This window comes from Pteropus medius, unplaced genomic scaffold (assembly GCF_902729225.1).
Source record: "Pteropus medius unplaced genomic scaffold, Ma_sr-lr_union100, whole genome shotgun sequence".
NCBI lineage: Eukaryota > Metazoa > Chordata > Mammalia > Chiroptera > Pteropodidae > Pteropus > Pteropus medius.
The window spans coordinates 187262-203858 of NW_024344240.1; the positions used below are offsets into that span (position 1 = coordinate 187262).

The 16597-nt window shown below is 44.3% G+C and overlaps 1 long non-coding RNA gene across 6 annotated transcripts in view; it reads right to left on the reverse strand.

The window, feature by feature from the left end:
* Positions 1–236: 236 nt before the first annotated feature.
* LOC120607181 (uncharacterized) overlaps positions 237–16597 on the reverse strand; it is a 61168-nt gene continuing 44807 nt past the window's right edge. For 2 of the 6 annotated variants that reach the window (XR_005654081.1, XR_005654077.1), the window contains exons 2-5: positions 7482–7552; positions 6140–6180; positions 3469–3716; positions 238–1320 (exon numbers count right to left, since the gene is read on the reverse strand). This is a non-coding gene — a long non-coding RNA (uncharacterized LOC120607181). Of the gene's footprint in view, positions 1321–3468; positions 3717–6139; positions 6181–7481; positions 7553–16597 lie in introns of all 6 variants that reach the window. The other 4 variants (XR_005654080.1, XR_005654079.1, XR_005654078.1 and 1 more) reach the window with 3 other exon arrangements.

Consider the following 16597-nt stretch of genomic DNA (forward strand, 5'->3'; position numbering starts at 1 on the left):
AAGTGTCCAGCTTGGGACCTGGTACCAAGTAGGGACTCAATAAAGTTTGCTAAATTTTAATTCAGCTGCCCAAGTGCCTGACCTTCATTTGAAAATTAAAGGAGGTGGTGGGCCATTTTAAGGAAATGGTTTCATGTATCATATTAAAAAAAAATAAATCATCATGTGCTCAAGGTCAAGCCTCGTCTTCACTGGCTTTATACTTGTTCCATGAATTTCTTGTTTTGATATATTTAACTAGAATTTGTAATTGACTTTCTTATATGTTGCTGTCATAATAAGCATATGCTGCACCTTCTCACATAGATTCCTAATCACAGCTTCTTCAATTTCTTAATCATAGCATTTCTTACACTAACTCTACTTATTTGAAGAAAATTCTCTGCCTGATGCTCCTTGAATTTGTGTTCAAGCTCAGACCAGGTGCTCTTTAGCGCTGCTAAAAATCCATCACTCTGAGATTTCTCTTTATTGCACTGCTACAATAGGACCACGACCTTATTCAAGACTTTCTCTAAAACAACTTATTTACACCTATTTTGAATGTTTATATTTTGCAACGTATTATGAAACATAAACACAAATTAGATATATTGTGTCACTGGTTAAAAAAAATTGAAGGAGTTGCATATTCTGGGGAAGGAAGGAGGGGTTGAGGAGAGGGTGGGTGGTCTTGGGAATAGACTTTTCCTCAAGAGCTCATTGGCAGCTCCTAGCAGTAAATCTGCCCCAGGAGGATTCTGGCTGGGCATGTGATGTGGAGGGAAAGTGGAAGAGAAAGAGAGAGGAATCAGAGAGATGATAAAGATGGGGCTTTTTCAAGAAGCACAGAGACCAAAGCTCTACCACCAGCCACCGGAGAAGCTGAGATTAGAACCCAGATATGTTTGAGCCTAAGGCTTGTGCACCTTCAACTTCCAGAAGCCATCTAGGGGGAAGATGTGGCTTTCCAATGGGGTCTGTGACTGATCCTCTCACTTTCCAGATCCATCAAATGGACCCGGAAAGCTCAGGGTTATCTGGTGTGACCTCAGGTCCCAAAAGTTGCTCAGGCTCCTCCCAGATTGTGATGCAAAACTGACAAATCCAGCCAACTCGATGGGGAGCTTCTAAGCAAAGTCTGCCCATTAGAAGAGTTCCATATTGGGCAGAAATGGCCAGATCTTAGGGTCCTCAAGCTTCTCTTTGGCTGGGAGCTGCCCAGAAAACACAACCTTGGCCTGAAGGCTCTGTAGATGGAAGCTGTCACCTTACTGCACCCAAAAGCTGAATGGTGAACTCTTCATTAAATTCTTCAATAAATTCTTCTCATCTTCTTTCCTGATTGGACAGAAAATATCACATTTACTAAGTCAGCAGTGGCTACCATGTACCTGAAGCCATATTAATCTGCTCTAGCAAAGACCCAAGATCAGTATGACAGTTGCATTTGGAGTTACTATTTGGTAGAACTTTCAATTGTCTATAGTCACGCTCTAAGATACATCTGGTTTCTGCAAAGACCAGACCGATAAATTAAACAGAGATAGGACAGAGACGATTATTCCTGCATCTTGAGATCCTTAATGATAACATTAATATCTGCCATCCTCCCTGGGATACAATATTGGTTTTGCTTTACCATCACGGTGGAGAGTGGGAGTGTAGAGAATAGAGAGTGGAAGGAGAAGGTGGGGAAGGAGGACAGATTCAGAGCCTTCCACTTGGTCTTCTCCACTATGGTAGCTCTTACCCCACAGGTCAAAGACCTGATGTAAGGATTACTCTATCTTTCAGGTATATCAGCCCCAGTTATATATTCAGAGATCAGAGAAATGAGTACTGAGTGGTCTTACCTCCTCCTTGTAAGCTGGACTCGGGACAGGACTCCATTAACTACTACCTGACTCTCATAAGTGTCCATAATGACACTTCAGGTCTCTGGGTATCGATGTCAACTCAGACATGTGTCCAATAGTCCTAGAAATGTCTGGATAGTTCCATTTCCCCAGTAAACAGCCTCTGAGTATATAGCCCTCAGTCCCTTTGGGAAAGGACTAGGAAGACCCTTACAGGATATGTTTGCTGTGGTATAGCATAGTCCTTTTCCCTGGAGGCCCAACCACCTCTTCAAACAACAGATTCTCTCTTCTACTAACACAGAGATCAAAACTGGATCAGGTCCAAGAATTGGGCAAGAGATTGTGACATTTTATTGAGGCAATCATCCTAAACTTTCTGTTTAAACACTACTGCTTTCTTTTAATGATACCCTTACTGGTTACACATCTATTTTCCTTGTAGGGATACTTTATTCTATTAACTACCTCCACAGCTCTCTACAGGTCAAGCTCCCTTGGCTGTCGCCCTGACTTAACTAGTTTTACAATAATCGTGACTTGGCTTTTGTATGGGGCCCCATCACCTCCATTGCTACCAATGCACAGGCTAAGCTCTACATAGACTTATCTCTGGCTTGCAGAGGAAAGTGCCACCTTCAAACTTAGTGACACTGGTGCCCTCTCATCAACATACTCCTGATGAACTTGGTCAATGATGTCTCCTCTGGGCCTACTCATGGGTTATCATCCTCTGATTGGTCTTCTGGCCTCACATAATATATCCACTCTTCCATGTCTGCTAACCCTGGGCCTTTTAATCCCTTTCTCCCCCATTTGCCATGACAATTCAGGCATTTCAAGTTTGTTGGGCATGGGCCATCCAGGAGCCTCCCAAACAGCAAGTTTGCACTGTCCCCAGGAAAGTTTAATCCCATATACACAAGTAAATAGACTCTCTTTTATCTAGTTGTCTGTGCTGGATCCCTTGATCTAACATTTTTAAAAATATAGTTTACTGCATAATTCTTGCAGTTCCTCTGAGGTATTGTCCCTATCCTCCCATATAAGACCCTGGCTGGGTCATGGTTCAATATAGCTCTAGTTATCAGTCTGGTGGTCAGAAAAAGAGATAGAGCAGAGTATGGAGAGGACTCCTATTGTCTGGTGGGGAAGAGCCTCTGCAGTGTCTTCCTGCATGTAGGGTGTGCTGTCTCTTGTTAGTTGCGGCAGGCCGCCTCTGCATGCTCTGATACTGCAGAGTCTGGGGAGCCAAAATATTCAGGTGTCCCATCCCATGTGTTCCACCCAGGTTTTCTCAACCAGGGCTCTGAACTTAGCACAACAGACTTGCTTCACTGAGACTTCTACCATCTTTGAAGCTCCATACTATCAAATCCTGACTTCTACCATCTTTGAAGCTCCATACTTTCAAATCCTGATCATAAACTTTTTCTGTGCTCCCTTTGCAAGAAATAAAGGCTTATTTGTAGGGTACCAAAACCTGCTTCGCACTTACATTTTTGTTTTTTTAAGTGCCCTCGGCTTTTCATTTTTTCTCTGTAAGGTCAATACAACTTAAATAATTTAATGCAGTTAATTCCATTGTCCTTTATGTATTGCTCCTGTGTTTTTCAAACACCTGAATTACCTCATGGCCAGGGTGGTGCCTCCACTGAAACCTCTTCCAGTTGTTATCAATGTTTAAGCAACTGAGCCACCTCCTTGTGCCAGGGACTATCATGCCCCATATATCTCTGGGGATGGGGTCTTCCTTGACAGCTGGGCATCGAGTGATCCAGTAAATAAATCCATTTTACCTCCTTTGCCAATTTTGATCCTTCTGGAAGCACACGCCAGTGGAGTTAGGAATGCAAAATACTTATTGAGAGAGGATGCCTGTGAAAGATGGAGGGAGAGGAACAATATTAGGCCTTCTGATTGTAATGCAGATCTGATAAAGCCTCTGTCCCATTGGATGAGAGCTGCCTGGGGAAAGTGTGGCTACCCAAAGGTGCTACAGTAAGAGGGGGGTACACTAACTGTACTCCTGGTAGCTTGTTATAGGTTGAATTATGTGTCCCCCCATCTCACCTTTCTCCAAAAAGAATATATTGAATTCCTAACCCTAAATAAAGTCTGAATGTCACTTTATTCGGAAATAGTGTTGTGGCAAATGTAATTAGTTGAGATGAGGTTGTACTGGAGTAGAGTGGGCCCCAATCCAATATGATTAGTGTCCTTATAAGAAGAAGGCCATGTGAAGACAGAAACACATAAGGAGAATGCCATGCAAAGATGGAGGGTTGGAGTAATGCATCTATAAGCCAAGGAGTGCCTGAGGCTACCAGAAGCTGGGAGAGAGGCATGAAACAGATCCTTCCCTAGCACCTTCAGAGGAAACTCGACCTTGATGACGTCTTGATTTTATACTTTCATTTTCCAGAACTGTGAGAAAATAAATTTCTGTTATGTAAGCCACTCAGTTCGTGGCACTTTGTTATGACAGTCCTAAGAAACAAATACACAGCTGAATAGAAAGTTCCTTGTTGAAGGGAGAGCTGAGTGATGCACCTCTATGTTTGACACAAAGCCCAAACTTGCTCTGAAGCCCACATTCTTTACTTCCTCCAGGGGGCCCATGAACTGGGGAGGGAGACAGTCAATGTCCCATGCTTTTCTATGGAAGTCCCCCACCACTACCATCTACCCTCCGTACTGGTCCTCTGCTGTGTAGACTAAACGACTGGGGTGATGGAGACTTAGGGCAGCCCCCTAGATAAGAGAAGCAAGGCTCTAGGGCACCATCTAGGCTAAAGCAGCTCATCAGGCCCCCTCGTTTAGTTGATGGAGAAAGACTTATGTTTGCCTCCGCCCACTTTGGGGCTTCTTTCCCCTGTGAGGCTGGCCCTCAGTTCCTCTGAAGCTGGAGACATTCACTGAGGGGAGAGAAGGGGACTGCAAAGGCTTCCTCATTTCAGGCCTAGCACCTCTGGGGAAGACCCTGCTACAGCCTCTGCCAACCAACACACACACATATTTCTGGGGAGAGGGTGTAAAGTTTTCATCATATTTTCGAAGATGTCTCTGACCACCCCTCTAAAAGTAGGAATCTCTGGTTTATGCTAAACCTTTCTCTCAACCAACATCTCTTCTCAGCTCTGCATCAAGCTCACTGACTTCCTCCCCTTTCTACAGCCCTAGAGACCTGCCCTTTGGTGACACCATGGAACTGAGTTCTATTTTTCGCCAAAGAAGACTTTGGCCACCTTTCCCACAGGCTTACCCAGTGTCTCTGGAGCACTACACAAGTATAGCTCCATCCGCTTGAGGTCTCAGTGGGCTGGAAGTACCAGGTGGCTGAAACAAGCAGTCTTTGCAACTGGAAAAGACTGAATGCCTTCAGAAGCCTTTGGGGATAGTTTCAAGAAGTGGAGAAGGAAGCCCTGTATCTTAAGTTCCCACACTGTGCCGGGCCTGGTGCAAGATCTTTCCCTTCTGTAATTTTATTGTTATTGGCCTCATTTTATAAGACAGAAGTCATGGGCTCAGAAAGAAGGGAATGGCCCAAAGCCACTCAACTACAGAGTGATAAGGTTAGACCTGACCCAGATCTGCTTCCTGGCTTGATAGTACACTGCCCTCTCCTAAATCATCCTCATGAAGAAAAGGATGGAACTCTACAATGATTCATCACCCACTTTAATTAAAATACAATCAAGATTTTGGTAAAGTTCCTTGGCCAAATTATTTGCCAAATTATTTTTCTGGTGTCAGGGAAAATTGTGAAAAAGACTTTGTCACAGGCAAAAAAAGAGTGTCCTATTTAGAGCTCTCTTCTAGGTTATTTCATATTTTATTATCCTTGAGATGTTTTAAGACTCTAAGTGTGGGCAATTAATAATAATGTAAAGTATTCTTTTCCATAGAAATGCAAATGGATTGCATCCAGTAGAATGCAATTGATTATTGCCTCATGGATAGACCAATTTTATAAATATTTAAAAATATATCAGCATTCTTATAACTTATATAAGTGAGGTTCTTTTAATTCTTCTTTAAACCAATTGTACCAGCTTACTGGTTTCCTCATTAATTAACTGACAGATGTTCATTATTTATTTGTAAATGACTGGGGAATTCATAATTATTGGGTGACCCAGATCTGCTAGTCATTGCCTGAAGTGTGACAAGTTTCAAGAGGCAGGATTTGCATTACCCAGAACTAACTTTTTAAGTTCTTTTTTGCCTCCAGCAATATCCAAAAAAAGTTGCAGTTACATTATTTGCTAAAAGTAATAATATTAACTACTACTACTTACTGATCTCTTTCAGGCTGTATACCACCAAATTCGACAACAACCTAGAAGAAATGGACAAATTCATGGAGATGTGGAAAACCTAATAGACCGATCACTAGTGAGGAAATTGAAACAGTAATCAAAAACCTCCCAAAAAAACAAAAGTCCAGGACCGGATGGCTTCACTGGTGAATTCTACCAAATATTCAAAGAAGTGTTAATACTAATTCTTCTCAATCTCTTCTAAAAAAAAATTTGAAGAAAAGGTAATACTTCCTGATTCATTTTACAAGGCCAACATTACCCTGATACCAAAACCAGACAAGGACAACACACACAAATAAGATCTCTTTCAGAGCCCATAAAGGGACATTCTTTTCCTTTTTGTTCTTTTCAAAATTTTTACTACTATTTCCTGTCTTTTTGATATTTATTCTGTGTGTGTGTGTCATAGGAAGGGCCATAAGCACAAATCTACCTGTGTCCCTGAGTAGAAATGCATGTGTGCTAGCCAAGGCCACATGGGAGACATTTATTGACACTGTCACCTCCTGTGTTTACCCTTCCTCCAAGGACAGACCATAACCCAGCAGGATGGGAAGAGGCAGGAGGTTCAGACTTCTTGGACACTGGGTCTCTGATAACAGGAAAGGCTGTTGGAGACTCCAGTACTGATAACCTCCTAGGCCAGTGTGAGCCAGACAATCCAGGAACTGGGGAGAGTGGGCAACTCTGACCAGGCTGAGGATCCACCAATGTCTGAAAGATGATGCTATTGGTTCCTGCTGGTCCCCTGCAGGGACCTGGCCTGAGCCGAGCTCCAGAGCAGGAAGGAAGTCATCCTGAAAGCCAAAGTTTAAGATGGTTCCCTAGAGCCATGGTCTCCAAATCTCTTTGATCTCATATCATTATTGGTTAAAAATAATCTAAGCATGCTGTTTCAAATATTTTATTTCTAAATATTATGTTTGTTTATCTCAATATCGAATAGTAATAAAGCTTAATGACCTTTTTGTTATGAAAATGCATATGAAGAAAAGTTCTTCCTGCAGTCCAGAGAATCTGCAGCCCCAGAAAATTGTCTTCCTCCCTCACTTTGGAGACCACACTGCCTAGGAGGGAGCCCATCACCTGTCACTGTCAGCCTCCCTTACAGTTTTAACATAAACACCAGCTTATGTGAAAAGTGCAGAGTACTATAATTATCTGCTGTGGGGTGTTATTTCCAGGAGCCTAAAATGCTGGCACCTTTTGTTTTTGTTTTTGTTTTTAACAGTAGACAAGCCCTTCAGGCCAGAATGAAAGTTCAGGTCTAAACAAGGAATACCTGCCAGAGGGTAACACGTGGAAGGTATAAACTCACCCAAGCAAAGCCACACTGAATTATCACAATCAGATCCTCTTTCAGGGTACATCAGTTGAGGAGAGGGAACTCTAGAGGTGACAAAGGAATGTAATCAAGACAAAAAAAATTGTTATTGACGTTCTCTTTTTTGCTTCCAGCAATATCTGGAGTTGTAGTTATATTATTTGCTAAAAGTAATAATACTAGTTACTACTACTTACTGAGCACTCAGGATTCCAAGCACTTTACATGTATTATCTCACTTAGTTTTTGAAATAATACTAGACATAAAGCATTATTATCTCATTTTTCATATGGGGAGCCTGAGACTCGGTGACATTAAATAAGTTGACCGAAGTCATCTGGCTGCCAAGTGGCAGAGCCGAGTTTCAGACCCAGGTCCTCTGGCTCCATGATCACCTTCACCATTACACTCTAGCCCGCCATGCTGCCTTCCTACCTGGGCACCTCCATCTTTAGGGAGACAAGAGATGATGCTTTTCTGTCAGTCTCCCTTCAAACTCCCTTAGAGATGGGGGTCTAAATGGACCACCAGCAGCTATGGAAAGACACCGGGATCAAGGAAGGCCACCCGCAGTCCCGAGCCATGATCAAAATGAAATGAGTGGCTGGCACAGCCACTCATGGTAGCCTCAGGGCTTGAAGCTAGGAAGCATTTAAACTTGTCCAGAATCCCAGTCTTTCACTGACCTCTCAAACTGTGTCCCACAAAGGTGGTGCACCTTGCTTGGGAGGCCCTGTGGTTGGCCGATTAGGAGCAACAACCTTGGAATCCATCTGAGTTTTGAATCCCAGCCCTGTCACTTATCTGCCGTGCCTTTCTTAGCAAGTAGCTTAATCTCTTGGAATCTTGGTTTCCTTATCAATAAGATAACACCTATCTCACGATTGCTTTGTGATTTATTCATTTATTCACTCAACAAATATTAGGTTGAGCCATATGAAATTGCTGACATTTAATCATTTTTTAACTCACAAAAACAGCAATTTCCTATGGTTCAACTCTAGTATGTCTTATGCTGTGTTAGTTGGGGTTCACCAAAAAACCTGAGAAATGGAACCAATAGGTTTGATAGATGATTGATTGATAGATAGATGATAGATGGTAGATGATAGATAGATAGATAGATAGATAGATAGATAGATAGATAGATAGATTTTAAGGAACTGGCAACTTACTCTTATTTTATGGGCCTGGCAAATCTGCTAACAGGCTGGAAATTCAGCTAAGAATTGACATTTCAGTCTTTTTTTTTTTTTTAATTTTAAAATATTTTTTTAGGCGAGGCAACCCTTGGTTGACCTCATGGATTGCAAGGACCTTGTCAGCTTACAATCCCTTATTTTTTTATTTTTTATGCCTGCAGCACCTGGTCTTCCTAGGGGGTCTCCCATCCAAGTACTAATCAGGCTCAACCTTGCTTAGCTTCTGAGATTAGAGAGGATCGGGCTTGTTCAGGGTAGTACAGCTATAGATGGCATTTCAGTCCTGAGTCTGAATTTTGTAGGCCAACAGGTGGGAAACTCAAGCAGGTTTCTACATGGTAGTCAAGAGATGGAATTCTTTCTTCAAGAAACCTCACTCTTTGTTTTTAAGGCCCTCATCAAATTGGATAAAGCCCACTCACACACTATGGAGGGTAATCTACTTTACTTAGAGTCAACTGATTGTAAATATAAATCATATCTACAAATACCTTCACAACAACATCGAGACTAGTGTTAGAATAGTGTTTGACCAAACAACTTGGTACCTTAACTAAGTTGACATAAAATTAACATTGTAAGTGCCAGCTATGTACTAGGCACTGTTCTAGGTGCTTAGGGTACACGAGTGAAACTAACAAAGATGCCTGAACTGTTGGAGCTCACATGCTAGTTCAGACACAGAGTCCGTAACAGTGTAATAAATAAGTAATGGTATATTAAGAGGTGAAAAGCACTGTAAGGGGAAAAAAAGCAAGCTAAGGGGGCACGAAAGTTCAGGGGACTGGATGGCACGTCTGCAGAGAGTGGTTGGGGAAGGCCTCATGGAGGGAGTAGGATCCGAGCCGAGCCGCGGCCTGAAGGAGTGAGGAGTCAGCCACACCAGAGCGTCCTGGGCAGAGGAAAAAGCCGGTGCGAAGACGTTAAGGCAGGAGTGCGCCTGGTGTGTTCTGGGACTGAAAGCAGGAAAACGCAGCTGGAATGGAGGAGCAGAGTGAAAGGGGATGCATTCGGAGGGGTGCCGCGGGCCTTGCAGGCCACTATCAAGTGAGAAAACAAGAGTTAAATCAGAGACACATGCATGTCGAGTGCCCAGCATAACGCCTGGCGGAAGGTAGTAACCATCCTTCTTGGTGACCTAAGTCCTTGGGCACAGGCCAGTGGACTCTGGGTCAGTGCTCTTTCCTCCCCACCTCTTGGATTCTGTGTCCTGGACTCCAGTTTTACCCACTTTATTCCCCAACAGGGATTTTGAGAGCCAGTGGACCACCAGGACAGCCTGGAGATCCAACAGCATTTGCCACTTATGTGAAAGAGTCAGACACACAATGAGGAGGCCAGAAATAGCCTGAACTGGCCGGGTTGAGGAGGGGCTGGCCAGAGACATACAGGCCACTGCCTCCACTGCCATCCCAGCCCTGGCCTGCTTGCTCAGACTGCCCTGCCTGAAGCCAGGGCTAGCTTTGTCCCAGGCTTTGTTCCTGAGTCTCCAAGGCAAACAAACAAAGCCCCCAGCCTCCGCCTGCCGCCCAACAGGCACCTGGGGCCTCTGGGCCTGAGAATCAAAGCCTGTTTTGCAAAGGAGGCCCTGTGTTTGGAGAAACACCCATCCCCTGCTGCCCAGCCCTTCAAAGAATCCGCATTGTTCTGCCTTGAGAAGGCGCCTCCTGACTTGAGGGCAGGGTCAGGGCTGACGCAGGTGGACCTCTGATCTCAGGCCAGCCCCCCCACCCCATGCCACGGGGGGGAGGGGAGATACAAGGGCCAAGCCAGGAGAGGTCTGCCCTCATGGCCCTGTGCCCCTTTCCTGTCTTTTGCCCACCCAAGACCCCATCCCTTGCATCCTCTCTGAGGCCAGGACAGGGCAGCTTAGGCCCTTCTACCTGCCCAGACAGCAAAGCAGGCCTAGAAGGACATCAGGACAAGAACTGAGCTACAGACCACCGGGGTGTGCCAGGGCAAGTGTGTCAGAAAGACTGTGAAAGATGCCCTCATTTCACAGATTGTGAGACTAAGGCCAGAGAACAGATGGAACTAGACCCACGACCCAACTCAAGTTGGAGGAAGACTGCGACGTCACTCTGCACCCTTGGTAAAAACACGCTAGACCAAAACATAGATCTTCTGACCTGAAGTCCAGTGCTTTTCTTTTAAGAAATATTTCATTTATACTCCACGCCATCCTCTTCCCCACTGTTGTTTCCATTGCAACTTAACTTTGGGTAGAGGTAACCTTCACATAAGTCCTCTTAACAGAGAGCGAAGGCCACAGAACTGGCAGTGGGGCCCAGTGGTCTTGATCACTCACTCAGCACTTGGAGACACTCTGTTGCTCCCATTTTCCTTCTCCTGACCACCTCACGTAGCCCAGAGTCATCGGTGGGGCCTCGTCCCAACTGTACTGAGTAAGGTCTCTCAAGGCACAGAGAAGATAAGTCATGGGCCCAAGGTCAGACAGGAAACCAGGGAGAAGCCACAACTCAGAATCACATCTCAGGTGCTACTTCACTCTTCCTTCCCCTTCAACTACACTCATAAAGCTGTGGCATTCCAGGTCCTTTTGCCATAGTGTCCCCAGTACCAACATCTACTTGGCAGTCCAGGAGAGTAATTATGAGCAGAGGCTCTGCAATCAGACAGACTCGGGTTCCAGTCAAGGCCCCTTCACTGCGGGACCTTAAGCAAAACTTACTGGTGCATTCTGAGCCTCAGTTTCCTCCTCTGTCAAACAGGAATGGCGACAGCACCTAGTTTACAGGCTACTGTGAAGATTAACTAGGGAAGAAGGGGTATTGTGTGGAAAGTCCTCAGCACACAATAACAAACATTTAATAAGCGTGGTCATGATAATTATTATTATTCCTACTTTCACTATTTAGAGGAGAGGGAGAAGGAGGGGCCAGGGTAAGGTGTGGCACTGTTTTTTTCTGGGAGCCACCTCCTGAAGCAAACAGCAACAACTCCTTCCTGGCAGGCTAAAGGGAGAAGGAAGCGGGCAGGAAGGGAATGGGGCTGTTGCAGAGACTTTTGATCTCCAGCCTAGGATTCGCATTTTATCTACTTGGTCTTCTGGGCATGAGTGTTATTTTTTGACAGTCAGGATGTAGCTGTCTTGGTCATCTTCATCAAGCATCTAATGACCACAGAGGTCACTTCCAGCCCCACAAGCCTGGAAAGTTCCACAAGACTGTTTAGGGAGAGAGTATAGCAGAGTAGAAACTGTAGTGACACCGTGAGTAAGCCACTTAACTTCTGAGACTTGTTTGAGAAATAGGCAAGAACAGAAATTAAGTGTTCCACAGTGATGTAGCCACGCGTCTACTGAAGGAAATCAACTTTCCCTTCTTAATAATTCAGTAAGAGGAAGACACAGGAGCTCGTGCCACATGTGAAAGGACCCAAACCAAACATTTGTTGAGAAGCTGTCACCATGCCAAGGACTTTCATGCAACCCATTCAATGAGTCGTCCCAACCACTTGCATCTCCATTTTTGCAGATGAGGGCACCGAAGTTCAGAGAATGAGCAGGGATTTGAATCCAGTTCCTTCTGACTGAAGCGCCATCATCCTTCTACTGTAGGACCCACTGCCTCACTCTGTCTCCATTGCCATCTGTGTTCTGGAACATCATGTGCTGGACACTCTATTAATCACATTGTCCCAAATATCAATGGTCTCATTTATTCATCAAGTGAGGTGGAGGTAAAAAGTAGGTGTCGTTTACCAATTACTGAGGCCCAGAGAGGATGCTACCCACCTGCCCCACGCCACACAGTTCTAGAGTGGAGGAGCTAAGATTTGCCATCTGTCCTATTGGGTTCCAGAACTCTGGTCCTTACCACCTCCACCACTTTGCCATTCCCCTGTCCTCTGGCGAGCCTCTGAACATGGCACACCTTTGGGGTAGCATCAGGGAATGTTAACAAGTCAGCTTTTCATTTTCCTTTTCTTGCTTTTTACAACATTCATCGTCCTCTAGCAGGGAGTCTGTGTCATGTGGAAAGATAAAGGTAGAGAAGTACAGGAAAAGGGAAACTGTAGAGAGAATGATAATTTACCAAGGTGTAAGAATCAATGCTTCATTCTTTTACAGGTACAAAAATTTAGTTTCTGAAAAGTAAGTATAATAACACGGTAGGGAAAGAGAATGGAAAAAAGACTTGAAACCAAGTTCTTGGAGGTACAGTTAAAGGAAGTGGAAATGCTTAATCTGCAGAGAAGTACTTCTATTCATTCAACTAACAAATATGTGTAAGGCTTCTCCTCTGAGGTAAGCATTGTGCAAGGTGCTGGGGTGTGGAAATGAGCAGGGCAGACATGGCTTCTGTGCCCATGGAACTTAAAATGAGTAGAATGGTCATGGTCTCTGCCTGCAACTATCTGAAGGGTCACCAAGGAAGAAAGACCAGCTTTGTTCTATGCCAGTCCAGAGAACAGGACTGGAATCATGTGGAAGCTTTAGTGGGCAGATTTCGTGCTGAAGAAGGAAGAACTTGACAAAAGGCAGAATGCTTCTGAGATAGACAGGTGGCCTTGGGGAAGTAGGAAGCTCCCTGTCACAAGGGGAAAGGAGGTATGTGCATTTCGAGATGATATGGTAGAGAGGCTGTCTCAGTTTGCTCAGGCTGCCCTAACAAAATTAAAAAATACCACAGACTAGTGGGGGTGGGGGCGGGGCTTAAACTATAAATATTTATTTCTCACAGGTCTGGAGGCAGAGAAGTGCAAGATCAAGGTACTGACCAATTTAGTATCTGGTGAGGTCTCTCTTCCTGACTTGCACATGGTGGCCTTCTCATTGTGTTCTCATATGGCCCTTCCTCACTGCATGTGCAGAGAGAGAGAGAGAGAGAGAGAAAGAGAGCGCTCTGATTTCTTAAGAGAGAGAGCGCTCTGATTTCTTAAGAGGTTAGATGAGGTCTCATGACCTCATCTAACCCTAATTACTGCTCCAAGTCCAAATACCATCATATTGGAGGGTTAGCGCTTCAAGATATGAATTTGGGGAGAGGGACACATTCAGTCCTTTACAAGGGTCTCAGCATGAACAGGAAAGCTGGACTAGCTCACTGTAGAGAGGCTCTCCATAACTGATTCTGTGCTTCTGTGGAAATTGAGGATCAAGTGGACCCTGTGCTGGGAGTCGGGTATAACTCAGTTAGTCGAACTTGAGCAAGGTGAGGAGTTGGGAATCAGACAGAACTCCCAGTGGTTCACCCATTCCTTCTCTCCGATCTGGGAGTAGTGATGCAAAGATGGGCAAAACCACTGCTCGGTTATACAACCCTGGGCAAGACACTCGCCCTCTTGTAGTCTTCTTCACCTATAAAAGAGGGCGTGATGTACCACCCGCTCATAAAAGTATTGTAAAATGGGGAAATGTATGTTAAAGTTCAGCACAGAGCCTGACATATATAAGCACTCAGTGAATATGAACTATCATTTATGATGACTAATAATAATTATAACAAGTGCCTACCATGGAATTTCAACCAGGGTGGAGAACATGGAACACAGATGAGGAGAACACAGGGTAAGAAGAGCTGTAGTACCTTTAACAGTGTAGGGGTCTCTACCTCAAAGGGAGTTTAATTCTCACAAGGGCCCCTCCTGGAGTAGGAGTCAGGGAAGACTTATTGGTGGAAAAGGACATTTTGAGCTGAAACATGAAAGAAGTCCAGGGGTTTGGGTAAGGCTTTTGTGAACCAAAGGTTTGAAAAAAAAAAAAATGCTGTTGGGTTAATTATAGAAAGAAAATGTCTCAGGTCTCCACATGAATATATGCACTCGTGCACCCACACATGCACCACCTCCTACAGCTTCCCCTCGGACCCTGCTGACAACCATAATGGCTCCAGCTCGAAAACCACAACTCAAATGTCCCACTGTCTGACCACAACCTCCATCCTTCACTACTTCTACACAAGTGCCTTCCAAGTGCCTTTGCTTCATCACACTGGCATCTCCAGCCACTGACCCTCTATCTTCTTCTAGTCGACCACCCCTCTTCCACCTCATGTCCTTCTTTACTCACCCCCATCCAGCCACAGCAACCACTTTCTCACTCTCTGTTTCTACGAGTTCACTTTTGTTTATTTTGTTTTTAGATTCCACATAAAAGTGATACCATGCGGTATTTGTTTTTCTCTCACTTAATTCACTTAGCATAATGTCCTCAAGATCCATCCATGTTGTAACAAATGGCAAGATTTCCTTCTTTTTCATGCCTGAATAATATTCCATTGTATATATACCACATCTTTTTATACATTCATCCATTGACAGACACGCTGTTTCCATATCTTGGCTATTATGAATAATGCTGCAACAAACATGGAGGTGCAGATATCTCTTCAAGATCCTGTTTTAATTGCCTTTGGGTAAACACCCAGAAGTGGAATTACTGGATCATATAGTAGTTCTATTTTTAATTTTGTGAAGAATCTTCATATTGTTTTCCATAGCGGCTGTACCAATTTACATTCCCACCCACAGTGCACCAGGTTTTATATATAGCCTCATCAAAACTTACAACCTTTTGTCTTTTTGATGATAGACATTCTAACAGGTGTGAATCATGTTCTTTTTTATTAGTTCAGAGTCAAGGTCCAATATTTCAATAACAGTCTTGCCAATGCCATGAATTCTCTTGGCCCTCTGTCTTTAGATCTCACTGGTGGAGCAAACCCCTCACTATCTGCTTCCTCCATGCCTGTGCCCAGAAGCTAAACACTGCTGAGACCCACACACCACCAGGCAGGGTGCTTCTCCATTGCCCTGGGTCCCTCACCTCAAATGGGCCTTGGATAGTGCCATAGTCAACCACTTTGCAGTGGCCACGTCACATCTTCACCACAACTCTTCAAACCTGCTTCCTCTGTCCTCATTCTCAGCATTGATTCCACTTTCCACTTGACAGAAGACATCAGGCTTATCTTCACACACACACACACACACACCCCTATACCCAGTCTCTGGCCTTTCCCTTCTGTTTCAACATGGGAGCCGACATTTTCATCAAAGATCAAGTCTCCACCTGAATTTTGGTACCCTCCTTTCTCCCTTTCTTGGAAACTGCGTATTTCTTATTATCCCTTCCTTCTCTTGGATTTTCTATCTCTACTTCTCTATCAGATCCTTCCTGTTAGACTTTAAATGTAGTCAAATCACTTCGTTGGACAAAAATGAAAGCCAACACCCTTAAACTCACATCCTCTCCTGCAAACACTCTTTGCCTTTCTTACCTCCACTGCCATCGCAAAGGGTTGTCTGCACTCCATTCTCCACATCTTCACCTCTCACTCACCTTTTCTGACAGCTTCAGTGAGGTGAAACTGACATACAGTAAACTGCACATATTGAAAGTATACAATTTGGTAAGTTTCTCCATTTGTATACACCCGTGAAACCATAACCATGATGACAACAGTGAACATTTCTGTCACCTGTGCAAGTCTCTTTGTGTCTCTTGATAAGCTTCCTGCTCCATCACCACTGAAGACACTCCTGTTAAAGGTGCTAGCGAGCTGCATTTCACTAAATCCAGTGTAAAATGATCAATTGCCTCTCAGACACCTCAGCAATACTTCAAATTCAACTTGTCCAAAACCAGCCTCATGGGCTTATCCTCCCAAACCTGTTCCTCTTCCAGTAGCACCAACATTCAAGTGGTAGTGCAAGCCAGGAAGGTAGGAATTGCTCTTAACACACTTAGGAAATGCTGTACTAAGTACCATCCATTTCGCCTCCTCGATGATCTCTGTCCCCTCCTCTCCATCTCTGTCATCACCACCTTAGCCTGAAACTCCTTCGTCAATCACCTGCACCACAGCAATGGTCTCCTAATTCCATGTTGCTGTACACACTTCGCCTCCAACCTGCAGCCAGAGGGGTCTTTTTAGAAAGCA